The sequence below is a fragment of the Chionomys nivalis genome, chromosome X (assembly GCF_950005125.1).
Source record: "Chionomys nivalis chromosome X, mChiNiv1.1, whole genome shotgun sequence".
Taxonomy (NCBI): Eukaryota; Metazoa; Chordata; class Mammalia; order Rodentia; family Cricetidae; genus Chionomys; species Chionomys nivalis.
In genome coordinates this window covers 98,816,911-98,841,576 of record NC_080112.1, presented here as the reverse complement: position 1 = coordinate 98,841,576, position 24,666 = coordinate 98,816,911, and the positions used below count along the sequence as shown (strand labels likewise).

General features: G+C 43.8%; 1 long non-coding RNA gene across 1 annotated transcript; it reads right to left on the bottom strand.

The window, feature by feature from the left end:
• Positions 1–829: 829 nt before the first annotated feature.
• On the bottom strand, positions 830–24,113 carry LOC130868145 (uncharacterized). Its single transcript, XR_009056494.1, has 3 exons — positions 23,820–24,113; positions 21,184–21,278; positions 830–1,205 (listed from the first exon to the last, which is right to left on the bottom strand). It is a non-coding gene; the product is annotated as an uncharacterized LOC130868145 (long non-coding RNA).
• Positions 24,114–24,666: the final 553 nt, after the last annotated feature.

Here is a 24,666-nt window from a genome sequence, read left to right as displayed (position 1 = left end):
TCAGTATATAAGTCGGGTAAAACTTGAACTCACTATGTAGCTCAGGATAGCCTCAAAACGACTATACTCTTGTCTTTACCATCAGCCTGTTGGCATCACAGATGCACACCACCATAGCTGGCTTAGCACATGCGTACCTCGTCATTTGAGTCGTAGTAACACCTGAGATCGTGCCGTTACTCTCTCCTTCCCATAGATGTTTTTTATAGTTCTGCTCTTGGTGTTCTACATTGTTGTTCTGAGAGAGTCTTTGTGTCCCCTTCCGTGTTTTTTGGGATGGATCCTTAGAAAAAAGATCCCTGGTCCCCAGAATGCACACTTGTGGTTTGAACTAGCATAAGATCCCTCCATAGACTTGGAGAACAGTTGCATTCTCTCTAGCAATGGAGAAGAGTGTCTCTTTGCTCACAGACTACCCGCGGGGAGAGCTGAGAGGAGGTGACTCCTATGTGAGAAACCTGCGGTGAGCATTTCCTGAAATCAGGAGAGGTACCTGCTCAGACTGGACCCTCTACCTGTCTTTGTCTTTGAAGACGTGGTTCTTCTTCCTCTCTGAGTCCTGTGGCTCTGGCTCTAGTCCCACACTGTGCGAAAGGGAAGTCACGTGCTTGGTGTCACCTCAATGTCCCCCTTAAACAAATTGCTTTCATTCATTCATTTATTTATTTATTCATTTATTCATTCATTCATTTATTTATTTATTTATTTATTTATTTATTTATGTGTTTATTAAACATTTCTGCCTTTTCCCCACCACCGCCTCCCATTTCCCTCCCCCTCCCCAATCAAGTCCCCCTCCCTCGTCAGCCCTAAGAGCAATCAGGGTTCCCTGCCCTGTGGGAAGTCCAAGGACCACCCACCTCCATCCAGGTCCAGTAAGGTGAGCATCCAAACTGCCTAGGCTCCCACAAAGCCAGTACGTGCAGTAGGATCAAAAACCCATTGCCATTGTTCTTGAGTTCTCAGTAGTCCTCATTGTCTGCTATGTTCAGCGAGTCCAGTTTTATCCCATGCTTCTTTAGACCGGGGCCAGCTGACCTTCGTGAGTTCCTGATAGAACATCCCCATTGTCTCAGTGTGTGGGTGCACCCCTCGTGGTCCTGAGTTCCTTGCTCGTGCTCTCTCTCCTTCTGCTCCTGATTTGGACCTTGAGATTTCAGTCCGGTACTCCAGTGTGGGTCTCTGTCTCTGTCTCCTTTCATCGCCTGATGAAGGTTAATATTCAGGAGGATGCCTATATGTTTTTCTTTGGGTTCACCTTCTTATTTAGCTTCTCTAGGATCACGTATTATAGGCTCAATGTCCTTTATTTATGGCTAGAAACCAAATATGAGTGAGTACATCCCCTGTTCCTCTTTTTGGGTCTGGCTCACCTCACTCAGGATAGTGTTTTCTATTTCCGTCTATTTGCCTGCAAAATTCAGGAAGTCATTGCTGTAGAGGTTGTGGAGAAAGGGGTACACTCATCCTTTACTGGTGGGAATGCAAACTTGTGCAACCACTTTGGAAAACAGTGTGGCGGTTTCTCAGGAATTTTGGGATCAACCTACCCCTGGACCCAGCAATACCACTCTTGGGAATATACCCAAGAAATGCCCTATCATACAACAAAAGTATATGCTCAACTATGTTCATAGCAGCATTGTTTGTAATAGCCAGAACCTGGAAACAACCTAGATGCCCTTCAATGCAAGAATGGATGAAGAAAGTATGGAATATATACATACTAGAGTACTACTCAGCAGTAAAAAACAAATTGCTTTCTTATAGATGACCCATACTTAGTTAATTATGGAAGCATGTTAATTGCACTATCAAATGAAAAGCAGAATCAGAAAAAAATCTACGCCGCACCAAGGATAACTTCCAAGACAGACACCACAAAAGGTTTATCCTCCCTCCCCTCTGTAAGAGAGATATAGCCAGGAGCAGGGTGGGGCCTGACAGCTAGCACTATGGGAAGGATGGGCCAAATTTTCCTTGGTTTCCCAAGGCAGCATTTGTTTTTCTTTGTGGACCAGACAGGTTAAGGCAGTCTCTTTGAATTGTTCCCATGGTAATTCATTTGAGCAGATCAAAAGAGGGAAAAAGGAATTGTGTGAGACATGTAGATATGGGGTTAGAATGATGATGCCTGGCACACAATAAACTACTAATTCACAGAAATAAATTGGTGTGTTTGAGTGCGTGTGTACCTTCACTCAGTCTTGTATAATTCACAATACACAAAGAGAAACAAGGCGCACTAGAACTTATTATTTTGTTACCTATTTTGAGGAGTATTTTTGTTTCATAAAAAAATTCCTATATTTCCTTTAGAAAATAGAGCCAAGTGCCATCTGGTGATCATAATGTGAGTTGCAGGACCTAAGGCAACTATGGAGTTTCCCTATAGGCAAGGTTGGGGCATCAGAGGGCAGTGCTGGGGTCCACTCACTCAGAACACTCAGGGAGATCAGTGCCCTTAGGATCCCGACATCTGGGGATGGTCATAGAATTATGCAATACACCTGAGTGTTAGCGTGTACGTAGCTGCCAAAGAACCCATAGATTAATATACAGAATGCAGCTTTCCATTCCAGAGAGGATTTCTGAGGTTTCTGGGGTCAGGTCATCTGGGACGACTTGGACATGTGTGGCTATGCTGTTCGACCCTCCTTGTGCATGTTTTCTCATGTGTACATCATACCTGCGACTCTCTCCTTAGTGCCTGAGACTGCGGTAGCTGTGGAAGCCTCACATCTGACTTTTGGTCAACGTTGCCTAGTTTTTCTACATAGGGACGACATGGAATTTCTCCTCCAGCAATGTATGGGGTTTTCCTCTGTCACATTTTCTATTTAAATGGGTGTAGCATAAAGACAACTCAGTCATTAAGCTTTCCCTTCTAGAGTGTGAAGTCCAGAATTACCGCAAGACATATGTTGAGACATCAATGTAAACTATGGAATACATATGGAAATTAGAGAAAATAAAAAGCAATTCTACTTTCTAACACTAGAAGAACATAGACTAACATCTACTAAGATTTCTTGACTTGCATATTTTGCCCAATTGGAAACATTCATGCATTCTTTTATGGCAGGGTTGGGACATGCACACAGAAGTACCAAGACTGTGGAATTCTTGGCCCATCTGATGTCTCACCAGGCAAAGGTGCTTACAGCGCAGCCCAATGAGTTTGAGGGCTGGAACCTACTTGGTGGAAGAAAAGAACCAACTCCTGTAAATTGTCGCCTGAGCTTCACACTCATTCCCTGAAATGAACACACTACATACCAGCACAATAAATATATACAATAAATTCTTGTTAAAACTATGAATTTTCCTACTGCTTAAGGAAGCAGTCCCTCTTCTCCCACTGTCCATACTGTTCAGGGCAGAGGTGACCATGTCCCCAATTTCCTAGAGCCCATCCTTCGGGAACTCTGACCCTGAGGCGGTGTTTCACTATGTGCCTTCCATCCCTGATCTTGCAGGGTGAGGGAAATGTCCAGGTGGCCACTGCAGTGGGAAGACTCTGGTCCTCCCAGTGGCTGAGATGAGCAGCCTCTCTTGCCTCACAACCTCCACAAGAAGAAGCAGCAGAGGAGATTAAGAAATAGCAGGGGGAAAACGTGGCAGGAGCCTTCAGTATTCCTTCTACACCAGGTGACAGGCAGGCTTGGAGTCCAGCCCTCTGAAGAATGTCAGAAAGCTCTGGAATTCATGGACTTCCCTGAGCTATATGGTAGCAGGCCTCACTATGTTTACAGTGGAAAATCCCCACCGGCACTGTGAGAGCGTAATAGAGACACTGAGTTTGTATGTGCAGGGACTCTGGATTGGGGTGTGCTGTGAAAGGTGGTCCTGAGTCAGTTTTCTTATTTGGAATTAGTTGAGTCTAGGACAAGCCTCTCTGGAAGAAAGCTGCTTGTCCTCTCCCTAGGTACTCAGCTACCCTTCATTTTCCATGTACAGTCAGCATCATTCCATAAGCTCATTGCAGCCAAGGCACAGTTCTTGTGTCTGGGCCTATCAATTGGCTAGATGTTTCTGCGCACACTGTGGAAGGAAGATATCTTTTATTCAATTGTCTACTGAGTCAAATCCTAATCTTTTCCCTAAAAATCTTCCCAGGCATCCTTAGAAGCAGTGCATTACTTTATTCTATCAGCTAACATACAACATCAAATGCTACCATGATGGACGTCAATGTTTTGTCTGTGTTGTTAATCTGAGCTACCAGTTTTCCATCGACCTGCCATTGGAACATTTCTCTTAGCTCTTTTCTTGAGAGTCCCTAGATTGACTAGATGTAACATTAAATACTTCATATCCCATAGAATCCAAATTTCAGATAAGTAAAATAACATGACATGCTACAACCAATGAAAGTAATTGTTTTGTAGAACTGTAATTGTATGGAGTTGAGTTAATCTGACAACTATAAACGCAACAGACAATGTGGAGTAGAAGCAGAATGTTCTAAGCAATTGCTCCTGGCTCATAAGGACCTAGGAATTTCTAAACGGGGTTTGCTAAGACTCAGGAAATTCTGAAGACAGGCTCCTTGAGACTCAGAAGTAAACAATTCAGGAGTCTCTGGAAGTCTTTAAACTGGCCAGATGCACAGGGCACTTTCCTTAACAAGTTTATATAAGCAACTTGTTCACCGAGGGCCACGTTTCCAGATTTTGTTGTCACCGCCCACGCTGGGGCTTTCAGGCATACGGCTGCCCCTGAGTGGTTCTCCCACCTGTAAGTAACCCCTCACCCATGCTCCCATATGGAACTCTAATAAACTCCTTGTTTCACCAAGTTGGACTTCGGTGGTGTTGTGTCTTTTACTTTGGTCGGTCATTGGTTCCCTCTCTGGGGTTAGTAGACTCTTGTCCTTGTCTTCCTAGGAATAGTGACATACAAGTGTTCTCCTAAGGGGCATCTCTGAATACTTCCAGATTGCTGAAAACCTCTACTGACAGATCCTAATGGAGTGCATAACACCCAGCTGTGCCTGGTTAATGCACAGAAGAATCCTGGAAAATATTCAATAGCCATTGTTTTACCGAGCACAAGTGAATATTGGAAATGTGGCCTCCATGACTTCCTATCCACCTTTTTACCATGATCTCTTATTATAGGATAATATGTAGCTTTTTTCTTCAGGAAGGGTGTTTGGGGTATTGTGATACTTTTGACTGTAGCTAGTGTGTTAGTGTATGCGGTGAGGTGTAGACTTTCATTTACTCGATTGCTTACTAAAGTGAAAATCTCACCTTAGTACCTCTATGGGTGAAGGAGACAACCTGGGCAGTTTCTCCTTTTATACTCTGCAGTAACCTAAGTTGTTATTGTCACGGTGAAGAGATGAATGTATGGTGAGATTAGGGAAACACACCTTCCCATGTAAGAGAATATTTGGAATGGAAAATAAGGATTTCTTGGGATCAATCAATACATTGTTGAAATGACTGTGCTTTCTCTATTATCCAAAGCCTGTCACTCAAACACAACAGTGAAGCTTTGCTGCTCCTGAATCAGTAAAGTGTGTCATTATGGCCAGTTTATCATTTCTTTTGCAAGAGATGGCAAAGTGTGTGTGATTATGGCCAGTCTATCAGTTCTTTTGCAAGAGATGGCAAAGTGTGTCTTCCTCCCTTTACAGGGCTAGCTCACCTAGAAATCCACTAGGAGATCTCCTCAGGTCTCTCTGATAGTATTCCTCGAAAGTCACATTTGAAGGCAGCAACCCCCCCTGACAATGGGAAATTTCTGTGGTCCTTAACGTGGGACAACTTTGCTAATTGCCTGCCTCCTGGCCTCCTCTTTCCTAGTGAGTATGAGTTTCTTTGGGTGACCTGAAGGGTGAAGAAGTTTTACTTTCAGGGAATGAGAGGTCACAGAAGGGTGAGCTGGGTGAAGACACCTTCAGTTTGTAGAACATCATGTGCACCATAGGTACCACAGAAACCTGATGCCATTTTTACATTTTAATGCCTTTTTATTGGAGGCTGGTGTGAAGAGCAAGGCAGAGTCCCACCTCCAGGACTTGGACTCAGGTAGAGATGTGGGTTACCACACTAAGAACTGAACACCTTTCATGGTGGGGAGACGCAACTATCTCAGAAGGTTGGAAGGCCTTTCTTAGCAAATTTAAATTGTTCCATGTCTTATGAATTAGATACTGGCATGGTGCTCAGGAGATTTCCATGATTCCAGGCCTCAGGTGTAATCCCAAATCTTTGGGTCCATGGATAACATTCTTGACTGTTCTGAGAAGATTCTCATGTGTAAACTGAGTCTTTAGAGTTCACTGTGCTTATCCAGGCATTTTAACAATCACAACACCTACACACCTATTTTTCAGTCTTCCTTTCTAAGATTTAATTTTATTTTTAATTTTGTGTATGCCTCTATAGATGCTCATGGAGGAGAGAAGAGGGTGTCAGTGTCCTTGGATTTAGAGTGACAGGCAATTGTCAGCTACCCAGTTTGGGTACTGGGAAGCAAACTGAAAGAACAGCAAGTGCTCTTAACTTCCGAGCCGCTGCTCTAGCTTTTTTCACCATTGTTGGTTTTTGGAGACAAGGTTTTACTATTCAGCCCTGGGTGTCTTGGAACTCACTATGTAGACCAAGCTGGCTTTGAACACACAGAGATGTGCCCATCTGCCTCCTGAGTGATGTAATTACAGACCTGAACCACAACATTGAGCTTCTACCATTCATTCTTAAACCACAATTTCCAGTGATGAACGACAAAATTCCCAGTCACACATCTGGTCAACCCAGAGCCATATAGTTCCTTCCTAATTTCGACCCTCACAAGCCAACATTGCTCCCATTTGCCACCCTGGAAATTTCTACAAGCAGAGCTATTAACTTTATAGACAGGTTCCAGGATATCATGGATGACAACAGAGGTGATAAAGTACAAAGCTGTTGTGTTGTAGCTCTCTTATGAAGTATAGTAGCATACCATGGTCACGAAGAGTCTGTTGCTGGCATTCTCCCCTGGTGTCCAACTAAAACGACTTCCAAAACCCATCTGTGGTTTTGATTTGCTTCTTTGTTTTTATTTTATTTTATTTTATTTTATTTTATTTTATTTTATTTTTTGAGACAGGGTTTCTCTGTGTCACAGCCCTTGATGTCCTGGAGCTAGCTCTTGTAGACCAGGCTGGCCTCGAATTCACAGGGATCCACCTGCCTCTGTCTCCCGAATGCAGTTTAAAGGCGTGCACTACCACCGCCCTGCTAGATTTGCTTCTTAAGTGGCATTTCTGACTCATATAATTTATATCTACTTGCATCAGTAGATACTGCCAAGCACGATTTAAAAACGATTGTTCCAGTCTAAATTTCCAGGCAAGAACTCAATGTATTCCACATGCTTGCCAACACTTGGTGACATCCAACTAGTTCTTCTATTTGTGTGGATATTTTGGTATCTCAAAGTCTTAGAGACGGTGTGCCTCGTGTATCTCAGGCAGATCTTGAATTCCAGCTTCTCCTGCCACAGCCTAAGTGCTAGGATTACAGGCATGCACCAGACAGTCTGGTTTTATATAGTGGTGAGGATTGAATCCAGGGTGCCACAGATTCTAGCCAAGTACTCTACCACCTGAGCTACAACTCCAGTCCTTGTTTTGAGAGGGGGTTTGAGGATGACCTTGGATATCTGGTTATTCTGGATAAGCCTCCCAAATGCTGGGATTAAACACATGTGTCATTGGACTCAGCTGCCACTAGTTTTAGTAGGTAAATCTCCAGTGCTATGTCTCTTTTAAGTATAAGAATGTGTGTCCTCTCCCCTCTGCATTAGTCCATGTTCTCAAGAGAAACATATCCCAAGAGGACCAAATGGATATGATACCATGTAGATTAATACCATGTAGATGTAGTGGCTTACATGATCATTAGGTAGTCATGTTATAAATAATGGATAACCTATAAAATAGTTACAGCTTAATATCAAGGGCAAAGAACTGGGAGAACCAATGCTAGAATTTCCAGTTGAAATGTCACTTTTGCATTCAGTTCTGAAGCCAGTGAAAGAAGATAGCTCAGTTCAAGCAGTCAGTTCGGTCTGTCGAGTTTAGTCCAGCCATCGGTTGTTTGGGTGATGTGAATCTGAAAAGGCAAGCTGTTTTGCTCAGCTCACAAATTCAAGTTTAATCTCATCCACAAAGATACACCCAAAATAACATTAGCTCAAAGTCTTTAATTTTTCAGACTCCATTAAGAGTTTGTCTTCTGCCCTATGAAGACTGCTGATTTAACCCTTAGTATGCCATATATTATTTGGGTCACTTCTATACCTTTTAAATTCATATTGAAATTAGAGGCTAAACTAAACTCAGAGTTTGGCAAAAATAGGTCAGCTCTGGTGATGCTTATTCCTACAGTCTCATTAAGAACTCACTGTTCTAGTTGTCTTTCTTCTGGTAACATCAAAGCTGATCACCTGGTGATTAACCTGGTGAAGTGATCATACAATTTCTATTATGTATTGCACACCAAAGTTTTTGCAAACAAGGAAGAATGTTGTGTAGATCTTCATTGTTAAAAGGGTGCTATCATAATTATTTATTTATTTATTTGCTTATTTATTATGTATACAATATTCTGTCTGTGTGTATGCCTGCAGGCCAGAAGAGGGCACTAGACCCCATTACAGATGGTTGTGAGCCACCATGTGGTTGCTAGAAATTGAACTCAGGACCTTTGGAAGAGCAGGCAATCTCCGAGCCATCTCTCCAGCCCAGTGATATCATAATTTTAAAACTATGTATGTATTATTTAGGATTTTCTATTACAGGAACTTCTTATCAACTTTGCTAAACGTTGGTATGCAAAGAAGGTTCACATAAATACTTAATTCTTTTGCAGTGGTTTTCCTAACGTTTTGTTACTCAAGTAACATAAATCTTATTTGTTTTGCTTTCCATTAAATTTCTTTACATTTGGGACACTGAATATATGAACACATGAAATATGAGTATGACAGGAACATGAAATTTTAATTATGAATTTAATCTTAAATTTGAATGGCTTTCATAGCTAGCCAGTGCCACAGCGTTATATAGTAAGTACTCTAGATGTTTTTCCATATCTTAATTTCTTCTCTTAGTAATATACACTGAATATCCCTTACACAGTAGAGAAAGGGAATCCTGCTTTATTATTCCTGCATTATATATAGCATAGGATGTGGATGTACCTTGTATTATTCAGTGACTCCCCCATTAGTGAACATCTATAGTATTTTTCATCTTCTTTTTTTTTTACAAGGAAAGACCTTATGCTTATATTCATGTCTTTTGATATTTGTGCAGTGTGATTTATTATACCTTTGGGATAGAACCTTAGAAGAAGTGTGGCGGGTTCAGAAAGAAAACATACTATAACTCTTAATGAGAAGATTTTGCCTAGGTGGTGGCGGTGGCATATGCCTTTAATCCCAGCGCTTTGGAAGCAGAGGCAGAGACTGGAGGATCTCTTTATCTCTGTGAGTTCAATCCCAGCCTGGTCTACAGAGTGACTTCCAGGACAGCCAGGGCTACACAAAGAAACCCTGTCTCGCCGGGCGGTGGTGGTGCACGCCTTTAATCCCAGCACTCGGGAGGCAGAGGCAGGCGGATCTCTGGGAGTTCGAGGCCAGCCTGGTCTACAAGAGCTAGTTCCGGGACAGGAACCAAAGCTACAGAGAAACCCTGTCTCGAAAAAACAAAACAAAACAAAACAAAACAAAACAAAAAAGAAACCCTGTCTCGAGAAAACAACAACAACAACAAAACTACCTCAAAGAAAGAGGGAGGGAGGGAAGGAGGGAGGGGGGAGGGAGGGAGGGAGAGAGAGAGAGAGAGAGAGAGAGAGAGAGAGAGAGAGAGAGAGAGAGAGAGAGAGAGAATCACAGACTTTAGAATACAGCAGGGAGAAGTAAATGTGAGTGAGAGAAGACGGCTCCAAGGGTAAGATGCTTGCCACAAGAGCATGAAGACCTGAGTTCAGATCCCCAGAACTCAGATAAAGGTGAGAGAGTACTTGTGTGTCATCCTAGCACTCTTGGAGTGAGACAAGAGATGATAACAAAGCAGTTCCCAGACACTCACGAGACAGCTAGCTCAGCAGACACAACGGCACACACAGGAGTCAGTCACAAATATTTCCTAGCTAGCATGCTATGGATGAAGAGGTTTTTTCACAAAGGTGTGACCAACACACCAGGTAAAGCTTCCAGAAGGAAAGGTTTAATCCTGGTTCAGTCCACCACAGAGAAGATGAATGATCAGCCCCGTGATAACGTGAGAGCAGAAGTGTGCGGCAGAAGAAAGGTGTTTATCACATGCCTGACAGGAATTCGAGAGCTCAGTAGGGTAACATATTCCCAAAGAAGCATCCGAAGTGAACTACTTTCTCCAACTAAGCTCCATCTCCTTCAGAAGCTACAACTTTCCTAAATGGAGCCATTAACCTGGACCAAGTGTTCAAAACAAGAACATGGGGGAGGGTGTGGTGGTGGGGGTGTGGTGGTGGGGGTTGGGGGGGAAGGTTCCTTTTCAATCCTAGCACTCTGCTCAGTGCGTACCCAGAGGTGTCTTCTGCCAATTCAAGTGCCTGGTTTGGGGAAAGTTCAGGGGAAACATAATGGAAAACTATGATATTTTGTCGCCATGCACATGCATCAATAAATGTAATGCTAAGTCTTTAAAAAAGGAAGCATAAGCTATCATTTACAATAGGACAGGACACCAAGAAAATTAGCAGTACAGCCCATGTGTGGAGGTCAGAGGGCAATCCTTGGGAGTCGTTTCTCTACTTTCGTCATGGCAGTAAGTGCTTTACCCGTTAAACCATGATGTCAGCCCAGTAACTCATATTTTCTGAGGAATGCAAATGGCATGGCTTTACCATCTTTGATGAAAGCCATATCTGTATATTAATCCACACCTATCTGTATCAATCAACATAATAATAGCACTGGTGAAAGAAATCTTTTTATTTTTAATTTATTAGATTTTTAAAAATACCAATCCAAGTTCCCACTCCCTCCTCTCCTCCCATTCCCTCCACACACCCTCCCCACATCCCCACCCAGTCCTCAGAGAGGGTAAGGCACATTGTTTTGTGAAAGGAATCTTAATAATATGCAATAATAACTTCCTTGTTATCTGATGCTAAATGGTAAGTTATACTTTTAAAAAATTTTCACAACCTATGAGATGCAGCTATTGCCTGACTTTAAATATACGGGAATTGATGCAGGCAAATGGAGTGAAAAGGCTAGATTTGAACACAGGCTATGCAGTTTCATAATAAGTACATGTGGGTCTCTCTGACGATAAAAGTCCCCTATATTCACAATTATAGCAAAAAAAAAAAAAAAAAAAAAAAAAAAAAAAAAAAAAAAAAAAAAAAAAAAAACCTCCTGCAAACAGACACGTGTTTGCTGTCCAGAAACTGAGAAGAATTTTGCCAGTTGTCTACATCCCCCTTTAAGATGGTAGCCTGCAAAAAGAGCAAGCGTTTTGCTTTCAGAGAAAAATAAGGGAGAGAAAGGAAGGTTGTGTGTAAACAGTGCCGGAGTGGAAGGAGACTGCAGGTCGCTGTTGCCACAGTAACCTGACGTCATCAAGGCGACCCATAAGTTTTTAGTTAGATGTGCCTCATCTACCGAAAACAGGGATTCGCTGCCACTAACGTGGTTTGCTTCCAAAACTTGCACAGGGTTCTGCTAACAGAAAGCAACCTGGCACACTTTCTCAAATGACTGTGTTTAGTTTGGTTATCTTAAAGAGTTTAGTTTCGGAGACAAGCAAGGGCATGGAAAAGAAGTCCATGTGGAGACATTTTAAGATTTTCTAACAATCCTAGCATCGCGATTGCCCTAGAAACATGACGTCATTATGGTGACCGAAATGTCTTTTAAAGCACATTCTGCAGCTAAAATCATACTTTTTAAAATCTGTCAATGGTCTGCGTCCTAATCTAATGAACGTTTTCTCAGGTGGCCTCAAGGGTGAAAGGTGCTTTGTTCTCAGAAATGGGGGTGGGGGTGGGGGAACGTGAAGACTGGGTGGGTACACAGTCATTTCCGGTTTGGGGGGGAAGACTAAGTGCGTCCCAGTTGCCATAGAAACCTGACACCTCTTTTTTGACAACATGGCAGGTTTTGACCAAGAACAAGGGGTTGTGATTAAGAGAACGGGGTCCCTCTTTCCTTCTCTTGTGGTTATCCTGAGGTGGGCATCCTTGCACGGTTGAGAGAGGCAGGGATCACTGATCTAAGAGGACTGGTTACTACTTTGAAACTTGGGGGCAAGGAGGCTCAAGGGCAGCAGAGATATGGGATCCTGTCCTTAAGGGAGTGTGCTACCCTTGACTCTTTCCACGTAGCCCAGCTTCTCCTTGGTAAAATTGGGGCAGAACGCAAGAGGTCACCCCACTGGATCACTGGTATCTTCTGGTTAACTCCAGCTTAAACAGCAGTTGTAAGCACTGCAGCTCGGTTGGAAAGCAATCCTGACCACAAAGTCACCATAAACATAGCAAAAGCCTATAGCTAGCCTTGTTCCAGGGAAAGGCTTCCCCAACATAACAGCTCTGTTCTGGCAGAGGAGGGGTTCCCCAGCAAAATTGTTACAGGAGAGTTTTTGTTGGGTTCAATTTTGGCTTTTTAAAAGTTTATTTTTATTTTATTTATGTTGGAGTTTTGTCTGCAGGTATGTCTGTATGAGGGCAACAGACTCCCTAGAACAGACGTTACAGCCAGCTGTGAGGTGCCATGTGGGTGCTTGGAATTGAACCCAGGGCCTCTGGAAGAGCAGTCAGTGCTCTTAACCACTGAGCCATCTCTCCAGTCCCTGATTTTGGCTTTTTAATTCGTATTATATCATCCACAAATTTTATGTTTAATTTTCCCATATCGTTGCACATATTGATGACTCTTATTGACTTGTTTGCAGCAGTGTTGAGGACTGAACCAAAGCCCTTCAGCTTGTTGGCAGACATTCTACCACGGAGCTCTTTGCCAGCTCTCTTCACTTTTTCTCCTTCCCCTTCAATCAGGAGCTCCCGAGTGGAACCCCTGCTTCAGTTTACCAAATGCTGGGATGACAGGCTTTGGACAGCACACTTGCTTTATCTCTTCACCCCTTGGTGGAACATTGTGTTTCTGTTCGTAAAGCTACTATGAGCATCTGGGAATTGTGGCGACACGATGTTATGACAATATGGCTTACATTCTAAGAGACTGGAACCTTTGCTGGACCTCATTACTGAGGTAATGGTCACTTAAGACTGCTTTCCTACTCTATACTGGGCCTACTTATTTAACCTACATTTCAGAGAACAATGCAACAACAAACCTTACTTGCCTTGCAATTTTCCAATGCAATCAACTTTTACAGCCTAAGCTAATGCATAGCTGTAACTTTCAGTTACGGGCATATTCCTCTGTGCCCCTGACCCAGAGGAATGTATTGTATGCACGCTGTGGTAATAAATGCTGCCAATAGCAAATTTAGGTTGAAAGCAATCGCACAACCTCACAGAATGAATACCTGCCGTAAATGTTGAAGACAACACAGAGGTATTACTTGTTAGCATTTGTCTGTATATCTAGGTCGGTTGGAGTCACTGACTCAATCCCTTGTAAGCACCCTGCTAAAGAATTCTGTAAACTGTCCCTCATTCCTTCCCCGTGTGACACTGTCTAGTATGTTCAATAAAAGAGAAAAATCCTTTTTATAGGGACACACATACACGAGGGGGAGGGAGGGCAAGAGGGAGTGAGGGAGGGAGGGAAAAAGAGAGAGAAACAGAGACAGAGAGAGCATAATAGCTACTCTTATGAAAGTAGTCCCAGACGACCCAACTACAGGAATCTCAGGAACACTCTCCAGAAGAAAGAAAAGGTGGAATCGGGATCTTTATCTACTATTTCATTGACAACTGCACACATCTCAGCGATCATATGTTTAACATTACTCACTCCTAACCATTCTAGGAGGAAGACATCATTATTCCCAACTTACACAGTCAGAAAAAGGCTAATGAAGAATCACACAAACCCATTCCTTCTCCTTAACTGTGTGCTTGTGACTGCTCAGTCAGCAACCCTATGTCTATGGTGAAGCTAATGGAGCAGAGTACATCACAGTGCAGGAATCTCGATGCTACAGTGAATCAGCTGGAGAGTCAGGGGCTTATGATCTCTCTGCCTCTCTCTCTTTCTCTCTCTCGTGTGTGTATGATCCTGTCAACTATAAGTCAGTGGAAATCTGATACTGAATATCAGTATTACCAGTATCAATATCAATGTTCTGATACTGAACTATATATCAAGGAGACCGAAGTTAATAAGAAACAGTCTAAAATCCATCACCATCAACACCCTACATCACAATAATGTCTCCAAAGCTTGAAGCTCAATGCAAGCATGAGTGTGGGCTGCTTCTTATTGTTACCATTCCAGGTGGCCTCCACGTGAGTCATACTGTTTGATTCTAGCCACTCTCCTTGCTTCCATGGTAGGAAGGAGAAAGTTGGGCCAGGGTGGAATCTGTTGAGATCCTTCTATGTACTATATAGTATGTGAAGGATTTCAATTCTGTAAAAATCCATCGGCTCATTTGAGAGATAATCACTGGAAATGTAATGTCTCAAAAGCTTTCCTATTATGTCCAGAAGATGCCACGAACCAGAGTATACTGATGTCTCTGTTGCCCTGAATGCATGGATCCTTGAATCCCCGTCAGCCGCCCCAGTTCTCATGGCTGTAGGCCACTGGCTAGATGCCTTGCGGTCCTGCCATTCTAACATGAATAATCAGATGTTACCTGCCTCCACTGGTGGGGTGGGATTGAGACAGGGTTTCTCTGTAGCTTTGGAGCCTGTCCTGGAAATAGCTCTTGTAGACCAGGCTGGCTTCAAGCTCACAGAGATCTTCCTGCCTCTACCTCCCGAATGCTGGAATTAAAGGTGTGCGCCAGCATCACCCAGCCACCTGCCTCCAATTTTAACAGATTATTTTTCTTGCCAAGAACCATCTATCTCTCTAGCTTCCCGAGGGTGGCATACATAGTTAACTTACTTCAGTGTGCTAGGAATTTATTACGGTAGTCCCCTGTCTGCATGCTCCACCATCTCATTCTATAGCTGCTTCTTACAAAAGGAAATTCCCCTGTGGATATTTGTGCCCACTCACAAGGAATGACTCAAGGACACTTCTTTCATCAGTGGGCCTGCTTCTTCGAGCATCGTGACAATTCAAATCTCTGAGTTTCCCATTTTAGTAAGTTGCACGATGTTTTCATTTGCACAAAGTCAGCTAAGCACCCGAAGAGAACACCTGTCTGTGCATGTCTGAGAAATTGATGAGTTCCACAAACTCTGGCTATCTGCACATCTGATATCCTGCTATAATGTCTCAGACTGTATCTTAGAAGCAACTGCAGAATTGGAAGGGAAACCTTACTGGCCAGGTTGTGTTTATGCTACCCCTACAAGAGCACAAAGTGGGGAGAAGGTCACGTTATGCTAAAAAAAAAAAAGAGAAATTTCACACATCCTCTTTGTAAAAAAGTGGGGGAGCATCAATGTGGGATAAAAGGGAAACTTTTGTCTGCTAATGTTCTCTTAGCTACAGCATAGACCACCCCAGGGATATGTGCCTGGCAAACACAGACTCAAATCTCTTGGAGTCTGGAGGTGGTGTGGAGGTTTGAATAAGAATGGCCCCCATAGGCTCATGTATTTGAATGCTTAGTCTCCAGGGAGGGGCACTCCTTCAGAAGGCTTAGGATGTGTGGTGTCCTTGTTGGTGTAGATGTGGCATCATTGGAGGAAGTGTGCCATTGGGGGTGGGCTTTGAATTTCAACATCCCATGCCAGGCCCAGTGTCACCGTCTCTCTCCCTGTGGATCAGGTAATAGAACTCTCAGCTGCTTCTCCAACACCATGTCTGCCTGTGTGCCACCATGCTCCCTGCTGTGTTGGTCACAGACCAGTCTCAGAAACTACAAGCAAGCCACGTGAATGCTTTCTTTGATAAGAGTGCCCTTGCTCATGGTGTCTCTTCACAGTGATAGAACAGTGACCACGACCGATGGTGTTTCGTAAATTCCTGTGTGCTCAAGGTCTTTACAGTTTCTGTATACGCGGGTTTATCCATGAGGAGGCTAAACGGGGACCACTCTCTTCTGAAGAGCACATTTCTTTAGACAAGTAACTTGAATGGCCTCCTGCTCTCCCCAAATGTCACACAGTAGTCTCTTCTATTAATGACTGACATCTCAGAACAGATTCTAGTCTATGCACTTATGGGTATTCACCAGCCACAATTCTCCCTCTGCAGCTGCTGATGGGGAGAGGAAATCCCTTACAGGACGGTGGTAGTTTGAATGAGGATGGTCCCCATAAGCTCCTATGGTTAATGTTTCAATACTAATGGTGGATGGTTTAAGAAAGATTAGGATGTGTGGCCCTATTGGACGAGGTGAGTCACTGGGGTGAGTTCTGATGTCTCAAAAGCCCTCTGGCTCCTGCCTGTGATCAGGATGTAAACTCTCAGTCTCTGCTACAGTGCCCTGCCAGGCTGCCTGCTGCCATGCTGCCCACAGTGATGGTACTGGACTAACCCTCTGACACTGTAAGCAAGCTCCCAATTTAATGCTTTGTTCTGTAAATTCCCTCAACACAGCGCCTCTTCACAGCAATAGAGCAGTAGCTAAGACAATGTCCTGTGGCTGTCAAGAGACTTGGGGTTCCTGCCTCTTTTCTTCTGCATTATCTCTTCTTGTAGGACTCAGGGGATAATTTCTCTTTCAATATCAAGTTAGTTGTTCTAAAATGATGGGGAGGTAAAGGAAGTACTTTGGAGATCTTCCTGCAACAGAAAGGGGACCCAAAATCTTGGTCCACATTGTAAGGGTGAAAACATATTACATCTTAGCCATATGCAGACGGTGTCTGAGGCATGTGTGCTCTCCAGATTATACAATGGTCTTCCTTTCTCTGGGAAGGTGGAGAAAGTTGACCCAGGATGCACACTGGTAAACTCTGATTTCTAAAGTCCTAAGTAATCCCATGAACAGTTCTGGAAAGAGGGTGCAGTATGTCTGCTTAAATGATGCACACTTCAACCTGGCAAACGCTAACAAGGATTCCCACATCAAACTTAAGTAAAGGAAGCGTGTGGTGTCATATTTGCTCCTACAGAAATGCTCCCTGACTCCTCAACAGGGGCACTACGCTCATAGGGGTGACAGTCCACATTACCTGTGCTCTGTGGCAGGGCCACAATGTATAAAGAGCTTACACTTCATCTGTGATGTCAGAACTCATAGTCTGGTCAGAAAAGGACGTGTGAAGGGGGGAAATGTCCAAAAATCCTTCCTTTGCTGTGATATGGAAATGACATTAAATCCTACCATTATAGAAATGATGGACCACCAGAGCTTATGGTGGTATAGATGTAGGAGCTGGGTCAGGAAAAGGAGTGGGTTCTCCTGAAGCTGGCATCCTGCAGTGTAGGACTTAACATGCTTGAAACTTAAAATAAGCAAATGTTATGAGAGATTGTATTATGAATTCAATCCAATTTGGGCTCCACAGTGAGTTCCAGACCAACCTAGGGTACATAGTGAGCTGCTCCGCATGTAAATAAAATACATTTTCCTGAGAAGACGAGCACAATAACGGGACAGTTGGGTTAGAAAGATCATAACTTGATGTAGATCAGTCTTCCATGTATGTCTCTAGCTGTTTATCTGGAAATTTTAAAGTAGAAAAATAAAAGATTGCTGTTCCTCTCATATACAAAATTTTGCTCATGATGGCGAGAGGCCAGATCCTTACCAGTGGCGCACAGTGTTCCTGTACTCCACGACTGTCCTTTCCACCAAGACCTTCAAAAATGAAACTGCTGGCCACAGTGACACATGCGTCGTGGCTCCGCCGCTGTGTGGAAGATGGATTGTCAGGTGGGAGCCCGCGTCAGGAGTGGGAAGGGACGGAGCAGGCCACCCAATGTCCTCTTGTGGCCTCCACAGTCATACGAACGTGCACATACATACAGCAATCCACAAGCATACACACAAAAACTAAACCATCTTGGACGGAATGATTCTAATTTGACTGTAAAAGTGATAAGCATGGAAGCAGACTTGGAAACCACACCACAAACAGCAGGGTGCTCTTGGAAGTCCTCAGCAGGCATGGTGCAACACAGTGCCAGTGACTGACCAGGATACAACTTGCCTGGCAGGTGGCGATCTGGGGGCTGTACCACAGCCTCCTGGAGATGGGATGGAAAGTCTAGGAAATCCACCCATCCCATTGTCAGGGGATTCAATGTGACCACCACATTCATGTTCTCTACAGAGCACCAACCACTCTGTATCCCGTGTGCACTGCCCACCTTACACTCAGGGAGGATGAAGTGAGTTGTGGATCACTACAGTTGCTGCAGTCCATAAATGGAACGGCTCTGTATGTGTGCCAGCTTTCCAAACACACTGAAAACGCATTGCTGTTCCATAAAACATCAGCGCTTTTAAAGAAAATAAATGTAGGTATGTAGTTTGAGTGCCACCTCCTGGCCATAGTGGGAACTACATAAGTGAGAGTCTTGGGCCATGTGAAGTCTATGGTTGGGTGGGAGGGAACATTGGCTGTGACCTGGACTTGAAGGGACCTTACCTGTGGAGATAAGGCAGTGTTTTTTTTCACCTCAGTATAATTTCCTGGCACACAAAACTTGACATCTTAGGTATATCAAATGTAAACCTGAGATTGTAGGCCAATCGCAGTATAAGGTTAACATAAAGCTGCCTCATTAGATAGAGATGGTAGAGCTCTGTGTGTAAACACACACACACACACACACAAAGGAATGCACAGATTTTGGGTTCGTGCATATGTGCATGTGTGCCTGTGAGTGTGTGTGCAATTGTGTGCATGTGTGCCTGTGTGTGCCTGTCTGTGCCCATACATGCATGTGGTCAGGGGACAGAAGACAGCCTCCGGTGATGTACCTCAGGCTCCACCCCCCTCAAGTTTTTCTTAGACAAGGTTTCTCACTGGCCTGGAACACGCAAGGCAGGCTGGGTTGGCTGGTCAGCACACTCCAGGGATGGGCTCAGCTCCACCTTCACACACAAGCATCCCCCGCCACACCTGCTACTTTTCCTGCTGTAGTTTAGCTTCATTTTCTTGATGATGTTCTCTGGGGATGGAACTCAGGCCTCATGCCCACAAGGCCAGCACTTTACTGATTTAGCTGTCTCCCCAGCCCCGCTTTTACCAGCTGGAGGACAAGTATTTTTCTCTGTTTACACTTTAAAGTGCTTTCCTTCCTGGATACAAAATTTCAAACACCACAGGAAAGCACATGTAGTACCATAAGGAAATCTGTGTCTGTCGCTGGTCTGATTCCTACCCCTAAGGCACAGGGCTGTCTGCAGGGAACTCTCCTGAGAATGATCTATGTGAGTACAGTCCCAGCCGCAATTTTCTGTGCACCTTGCTGTATGTGGTGGTGAGGAAGTCACTTCCTCGTTTAGAGGATGCTAATCTTTAATGTGTCTGCCAGGGACGCACAGGGCTGTGCCTCGCATCCGATGGAAAGAGGATGGCTTCCCATGACAGAACTAAGATGAAACTTTCCCACAGTGAAAGGAACGATAATAGACCTGCTATCTACTTTGTGTGTTTAGGGCAGAGTCTCACGGAGCAGCCCAGCCCAGCCTGGGACTCTTCACCTTCCTCTCTCAGCCTTCAGAGTGCTGCTGGTCTTCCAAGCTTACCACACTGCCCCCACTCAAGTATTCATTTTAATGCAAACACATTCTAAATGCTACTGTTTTCTTCTGGGCCCAGTAACATTTTCATTCCATTTTCTACATGTGTATTGTTGAATTCCCAAGAAATAAGTAATTTTATCATTGAATTCCTTGCAAAAATTTATTTTATAATGATACACACCTCTTGAAAAACCATGTACTCTAAGATTGCTATTTTAAGAAATTTAGCATTTTCTGAGATATTTCTGGTTATTGTTTGGTTTTCATTTTCAGTCAGGGGCTCTCTAGGCTATTCAGGCTGTTCTGAAACTTCTTAGCACTAATGATCCTGTAACCCCAGCGTTCAAATAGCTGGAAGTGCACGCATTTGCCACATAACGCTGATGAAAACTGTTCTCATTACTGCCTGGCATTTGAGCATTTTTCTTTAATGTTTCACAACAACTATTTTAATTTGTAAATGATTTTAAGTCAAAGAATGTGCATAACTTAATAATAATTAGGTTGTGTATACTCTTATGTGTATGTACACATCAATTCCGGTGCCTACAGAGGTCAGGAGAGGTCATACCTTCCTGGAGCTGAGGTACGGTCCATCATGGATGTTGGAAATGGATGCTGGAAACAGACCTTGCGTCCTCAGCAAGAACAGAATGCACTCTGAACCACTGAACCATCTCTCCAGGAAGACTGTAGACTGTTAAAGTCCATTAGCCATTTTAATGTTCATATATTTTAAATTCCACTGTGTTTTCCCCTTGGTTCAATAACCTGGAGCTGATGCTTCTGTTTTCTTGTTTGGATTTTAGTTTTACTTTTAATTATGCATGTCTGTCTGTCTGTCTGTCTGTCTGTGGTACGCACACGATTGGCAGAGGCATTGACTCCTGATGGAGCTGGAGTTAAAGGCAGTTGTGAGCTATCTGCCATGGGCGCTGGGAGCCATACTCTCATAAACAGTAATGACTCTCACGCCTCTTTCCTCCTCCCTCTACGCCTTGAGTGCTGGTATTACAGGTGAGGGTGAATATGCCCAGAGTGTCAAAGAACCCAGAGCAATTTACATTCTAGGCAATCAATCATTCTACCACGTGAGCTGTGTCGCCAGCCCCTGTACTGTGGCTTTTTAAATTCACCAATGACTTCTTTTCATGGTATATCATTCTCATTGATCAGCTACCAGAGAAATCAAGAATATAGCTGGGAATGTCCTGCACAGCCAGGGGAGCAATAGCAGTGTTTAGGGACCAATTTGAAAATCCCCAAATGTGCTCCCACCACATTTGTGAAGAGCTGGGATGGGGCCATCAGATGCTGGGCAGATCTAAGTGCTGCAGCATCCTCTGGTAAGGACATCATGTTCCTGAGAGCAAGTCTCCTGCCAGCAAACCTACCTTAGATGCCCAGCGTCCTCAAAGGTCAGCAACAAGGGTCTGGAGGCTGCTGTTGTACTGTCTGTGGTTGTGTGTGCAGAACAATGACCGAGACCCTGCAGAAGAATCACAAAACAGGAAAAAGGTTGGCCAAAAGATCAGACACATCCTTAAGATGAGCATTAAGATATAAAAAAAGCAAATTAGGAAATATAGCATAGTGTGTGGAGATAGAAATGACAGGGAAAGAAGAACAGGGTCCCCTCGCAGAGAGATGTGAGTGTGTGTTTCCTGATGTGGGGCTGTGCCTCTCTAGGAGTATGGGAACAATGATGAAGGGATCCCAGACATATCTGAGAAGCCAGATTCTGTGTTGGATGTCTGTACAGCAGTGGTTCTCAGCCTTCCTAATGCTGTGACGCGACTCTTATACAGTCCCTCATGTGTGGTGATCCCAGCCAGAAAATTATTTCTGTTGCTACATCATCGCTGTAAAGTTGTTACAGGTAAGAATCACAATAAAAATAGTTTGGGGATAGACGTTTGCTGAAGGGGTCAAAGTCACAGGTTGAGAACCACTGTTCTAGAGTCAGAGAGATGTGGGACCTTCCTAGTCCCAGCAACTTTGGTTCCCTGAGCCAAGATGTCCTGGACCCATTTTCCAAACACAAGCTGGGCATTTATGTGAGGAGAAAACAGAGGAAGAACCTATGCTCTGAGCCTTGCTTCCCACTCTGTGAAATGAGAGCATCACACTGCTCATCGGCAAATTTTGGGAGCCTTTAATGATAATATGTGCTTTAAATACCAGTCAGAAGTCCCTGTGTATATGTCAGCCTAATGAAGTGTGCAATTGGCAGGGTGGGGTGTTTCAGTACAAGCATTTGTGGTCTCTGTGTAGTCCTGGTTGTCCAGGTATTACAGGCTGGTCTTGAACTCAGACATCCAGGTGCCTCCATCTCATGAGTGCTGGGATTAAATGCGTGTACCACCAGCACCTGTCAAAAATATGCATTTCTAAAGGCAGTTTTCTTCTGGAGAAAGAATAGAAGCAGTAGCTGCAGCACCTAGAGACCGATTTCATTTTGACTCTGCCTAAAACCTATTCATTTGCTTCGTCTGTAAAACTGTAAAACTACAGCAGTACACGCTGTAGAGCAGCCATTTTCAAAAATACATTAAACGTTAGGTTTGCTTTTCATTAGACAAATGTTAGATTCTTATTCTTTTGGAAATTCTGCTACAGTTAGTTGTACTTAGAAAAGTTTACATCTTAAAATTATTTATCAGCTGACAAGTTATTAAATTGCTAAGTTTTACAATAACTAGTTTGGGTTTTCAAACTATCCTGTGTCAAAAACATGTGTAACAACAGATGTCAGTAAACGGAAGCACTGTGTCTCCATGTGGTCAGACAAATCCAGAAACGTTAGAGCGACGTCTCCACAAGGAAAATGCACAGCGCATACAGGTGCTATCCGCCCTCTCGCAGAGAAGGCTGCACAGGGCGGCTCTCCCGCTGATCACGCAGCGTGGCTTCATCCCTCTTGCATACCACTCCCATCCCTCCCCTGTCTTCTGAAACATCTCCACTGTCTCCACACCCTCCCTCATCTCGCCCTCCTCAGGCCTGTCTCTGTGCAGTGCCAAGTCACCTTCCACCAAAAGGAATCAAATCATGACAATTCCATAACTCTCCTTCCACAATGATCATATAATCCAAATGTCATACACAGCTGAAAGGACACATATCTTCCTTTCTTTCCTATCCCCAAGCAGTGTCCACATTGTCTTCAAGGCTCTGGCCACTGGCCTTGTCCTCTGCTCTTAGAGCCACTGTTCTCCATGGGGGCAAGCACACCCACAACACGGCTTGTGCACGGCCTTGCATCTTTTTGTCACTCAGGACTCAGATCACATGCTAACTTCTGAAACCTTTGAGGGTAACATCACATACCACAATGTCCATCTCAAATACTTCCTATCCCCTTTATGATCTTTAAAGCACAAATAATACATTGAATTTCTCTGATTACTGATTTCTTCTGCTTACTGACAGTTTGCCTATCTAACATGATATACAAGGACCCATGCTAGTTTCTCAGTGCAAGAACCCGGCACTCACAAAAGAGGCCACTATGTGATTATCTGGATAGATATATATGAAGGAATTGATGCGTATTTCACATGCCATGTAACACACTGATATTTACGGGAGTAACAAGAGAACATGGTATGGAATTAAGCAGTCTGTGACTCCATATTCTGGAAGACAGAATATCAAACTCACTGGCAATACGTTTTAACATGGACAGTCATCAGAAAGAAGTGGCTATGCCACACCCCACTTCCCAGGGTTTGATTCAGTGTCTGTTATGGACCAGATATCTACCATTTTAAAAAGCACTCCCTGCAAATATGATGTAGTAATGCATGGCCCATTCGGGGAAATGGTCTGTCTGATGGAGATGGCTTCCATTTCAGTCCTGGTCATTTAAAGGGACCCTACAGGGTTCAGTCATCTGGGGAGTCTATGAATGCCATTGTTCCACAGTGTGCTGCTATTGCTGCTACCTGCTCAACAAGATGTGTTCCTACAAGGCATCACAGATCCTCTGCTGGTCACACGGATGGGAAGAGAAAAGGAAATGTCTCACCTGGTAAGTCCCACATGATCTTGTTACTCTTGCTTAGGTAACAGGCTGACAAGACCACACCACACTTGGTTCTTCTCCAGGAGCTGGTTCTGCAGGGAGAGTTCGCAGTTTTCTCCTCTGTTCTACTAGAAGGCAGAGAAAGGGGAGAGAAACCTCATAGAGAGGATAGGAAGGCAGATGAGAACGCTCCTGCACTCTACTGTACTGAATATAGGGATGGAGTAGTCTGTCTGCATCCAGTCAAGTCAAAGATGTGCAGTGACATCTTCCTCTTCTTGTTCATCTCACAGACCCTTCCTATACACACACACACACACACACACACACACACACACCAGTGGCACTTACGACTCTCACATACTGAAACAAGGGCTCATGTCAGCTTCTTGTCAACCTTCTGCGTGTTCTCTCTGCAGTCCTCCTGTTCTTCTCATAGAAGAGACCTGACATTGACAGACAGAGGAGTAAACGTGTCACTGACAAGAAGCATTTGGTGATTACTGTCTTCCAGGGGTGGTCAGATAATCCAGAATTCTAAGCAGATAACACATGAAGAGCAGGTCCACTTGAATGTGTGTCCTTGCACGGGCACGTTATGGGATAATTTAAGCATCACAATATATAATAATGACAAAGGAGTACTCCTTTAATAATGGGTGTTTCTGAGTAGACACAAACACACGAGTAATACATTAATAAGCAAAAGAGAAAAAAGTGGAACTTTCCTCAAATACAAGCAATGCTTGTAGACTAGCAACTGCACAGGGAAGTAGGTAACACAGCAACACTTAGCAGGTGTCATGGTAATAATCAACATGGCAAGAACCATCCATAAAACACCCCCTCT